General features: G+C 40.3%; 1 pseudogene; it reads right to left on the minus strand.

Moving 5' to 3' along the window:
* Window positions 1–3,599, minus strand: part of LOC110320202 — a 34,610-nt pseudogene that overhangs the window by 19,822 nt on the left and 11,189 nt on the right.

Genomic DNA, 3,599 nt, shown 5'->3' on the forward strand with positions numbered 1-3,599 from the left:
TTGCAAGTAAAAATTTCAGGGGAAATGGTGGACACCCAAAACTTATTAAGGATATTATATTTATTAGCCCACTGATGCTCCATTGCCACATATAGGAGTATATGATTTTAAATTGAAATAGATGGGCAAATGTTAAAGATTGAAGAAAAGCGGCTGCTTGAAAGCCTTTATCATGGGAGTTAATGAGTGGGGATGTAAAGTAGAAGTTAAGAGTTAATATGATACTAGTAAAATCAGATATCCNGCAGCTTGACCGCAGGCGCTGAGCCAAGTATGATTCTCTTTTTGAATGTTTTGTGCTTGCAATAATGACGATCTGTATGGTAATAGGTTTTTAAGTAAGATCATGATCTGCCCTGAACCTGTGCCAATTCCTGTTCCTTGTTTCATATGTATAAAGTCTGATGCTTGAAGTAAAGATTTTGCAGCAGTTGATACGGCCATCTGTGTCTGTGTCTCTGTCTGTCATGCCAAATCCGTTCCTTACCTGGGTATCCAAGTGCAGTCCCCCCGCAGGTCTTAGAGACCCCTGATTGAACGTCTGCGGCAAAAGCAGACATGTGAAAGAATGTTTTCCTAAAGAAGACACAGGGAAAAGGATGATTTACTAAAGCAGACATGTGAAAGGGCCCATGATAAAGGAATACACATATGATCCTACAGACAGAGGGAGCATGAGCATTGATTTGCTTGGCTCTGTATCACTATTTTTCACTAAGTACACATATGTATTGTTTTGCCTTACATTGAGTTGCATGTGGTGACACCAGGAAGAAACTTGCCAGAGAACTTCTGAGGTTTCTGCAGTTTCTTGTCACTTCTGCAGCCTCCAGCCAGCTGGTGAGCCTAAGGTTTCTTCAGGATTGAATTGGCCTTGCTAGATCATGTGTAGTGACTGCTGATAGGACTGGACTGCCACTGCTGATCCAAATTTGGTGTTTGCTACTGGACTAGATTGCTGATATCCTGACAATGAAAAATGCTTTGCCCCAAAGTACTATTTATTTTTAATTAATTAATTAATTAATTTTTATTAGATATTTTCTTTATCTACTTTTCAAATGTTATCCGTTTCCTGGTTGCCCCTCAAAAAAGAAAAAAAAAAAAAAAACCCTATCCCATCCCCTCTCTCCCTGCTCACCAACCCACCTACTCCCACTTCCCTGTCCTGGGATTCCCCTACACTGGGGCATGGAGCCTTCTCTGGACCAAGGGCCTCTCCTCCCATTGATGTCCAACACAGCCATCCTCTGCTACATATGCAGCTGGAGCCATGGGTCCCTTCATGCAAACTCTTTGGTTGGTGGTTTCATCCCTGGGAGCTCTGGGGCTGCTGGTCGGTTCATATTGTTGTTCTTCCCATGGGCCTGCAAGCTCCTTCAGCTCCTTCAGTCCTTTCTCTAGCTCCTCCATTGGGGACCCTGTGCTTAGTCCAATGGTTGGCTGAGAGCGCCCATCTCTGTATCTATCAGGCACTGGCAGAGCCTCTCAGGAGACAGCTATATCAGGCTCCTCTCAGCAAGCACTTGTTGGCATTCACAATAGTGTTTGGGTTTGGTGACTGAATATGGAGTGGATCCCCAGTTGGGGCAGTCTCTGTATGGTCTTTCCTTCAGTCTCTGCTTCACATTTTGTCTCTGTATCTCCTCCCATGGACATTTTGTTCTGTCTTCTAAGAAGGACCACCTGTGTCCTCATAACCCTTATTAAAAGTAGGTTTTGATAAAAATCAAAACTAAAAGTGGTGGTTCTTATAATTATTTCTGTTGTATGCTGATTGTTAATGTTAGAGAAAAGGACAGCTCTTAAGTAGAAAGAGGAATATGAAGTGGAAACTTCTGGCTCATTTGGAAAGTCAGTAATGTCAAAGGATGCCTTGTTTTGCAGAGGCACACAGATGAAAGGATGTTTTGTTAAAGCAGACACATGAAAGAACATTTTCCTGAGGCAGACACAAATGCAAGGATGATTTGCTAAAGCTGCCATGTGAAGGCACACACATGATGAACCTTTCTCTTCCACTACCGCTGGTGTGCGGTGGGCTAAATGGGAGGTTGAACCCTTATTAAATTATTTGGAAAAAATTGTGCCTATAAAGAATAATAATCTCAGACAAGCAAATCAAAAGATAGGGGAAGAAACATAGCATAATAAGAACAATATAAGAATCACCATACAATGCTCATTGATAACTCTCAGTACCTATGATCTCAGTTCCCTAGTAAGAAGACATGAAACAGATCCATCTTTCTGCTCTATCCTTGGCAGTTGTAGATATAGAAAAACTTAATGTAGAAGGATGGGAAAAATATTTTAAGCAAATAGACCAAAAATCAATCAAATAAAGGTATTGTAATATTTGATTAAATAAGCTAAAAACCCATATAAATCAACAAGATAGAAAAGGACACTGCATACGCATTAAAGGAAAAACACTATTAAAGAGATATTGCAATTCGAAACATTCATGTACCCAAAACAAGAGCAAACAAATTAAAAATACAAACAAACAAATGCTATTGTGACTAAAATTACATTTTGAATCCCATGTAATATACTGTGTGACAATACACAACTCTTGTCAATAAACCATCCAAAAAAGAAATTAGAAAGAAATAAGCTGGAGTTAAATAACATGATAAATGAAATGGACCTAAACAACATTTACACAATATTTTACCCAACAAAAAACTTCTTAGTAATTTATGGAACTTTCTTCAAAACTGACCAAATATTTGGGTGCAAAGCAAGGTTCAACAGAGATAAGATAACTGAAATATCATAAACTTTTGTGTCCACTACAATTAAATCTGGATATCAACACAATAGGAAACACAAAATCTCATGGAAACTTAACAACTAATCACTGAATAAAAGATGGGTTCAGACAGAAATTAAGAAATTTAAAACATTTTAAGAACTGAGTTCAAATCAAAACACAACATACCCAAGCTCATGAAACACAAGGTGGTTCTAAGAGGCAAATTGGCAGAACGGTGTACCAACATTTAAAAATTTGAGAGCTTTCATATTAACAACTTAATGCCACACCTGAAACTTCCAGAGCAACAACAACAACAAAATACACAAAAGAAGTAAATTGCACATCCAGAGGTTAGGCTTGCCCCGCCCCTAGCTGAGGGATGGGGCCACCCAACCATCTCCAAAAATTTAACCCAGAATTGCTCCTGTCTAAAGGAAATACAGAGACAAAGAGTGGAACAGAGACTGAAAGAAAGGCCATCCAGAGACAGCCACACCTGGGAATCCATCCCACATACAAACATCAAACCCAAACACTATTGATGATTCCTAGAAGTGCTTGCTAACAGGAACCTGAAATAGCTGTCTCCTGAAAGGCTCTGCCAGATCCTGGTCAGAAGCAGATGCTTGCAGTCAACCATCAGAATGAGCATAGGGACCCCAATAGAGGAGTTAGGGGAAGTGAGGGGAATTACAGGCTGGTATCCAGTTGAGCTGAGGTCTGAACCCCAATGGTCATAATTCACCTACATAACGGTAGGCATTCCCTCATGCTCCTGGAACTCTGGCCCCTGCCTAAGGTACCACCTCCCACAGCCCCCACAAGAGAAGCATGG

Source organism: Mus pahari, chromosome 4, assembly GCF_900095145.1.
Source record: "Mus pahari chromosome 4, PAHARI_EIJ_v1.1, whole genome shotgun sequence".
In the NCBI taxonomy this organism is placed as follows: Eukaryota; Metazoa; Chordata; class Mammalia; order Rodentia; family Muridae; genus Mus; species Mus pahari.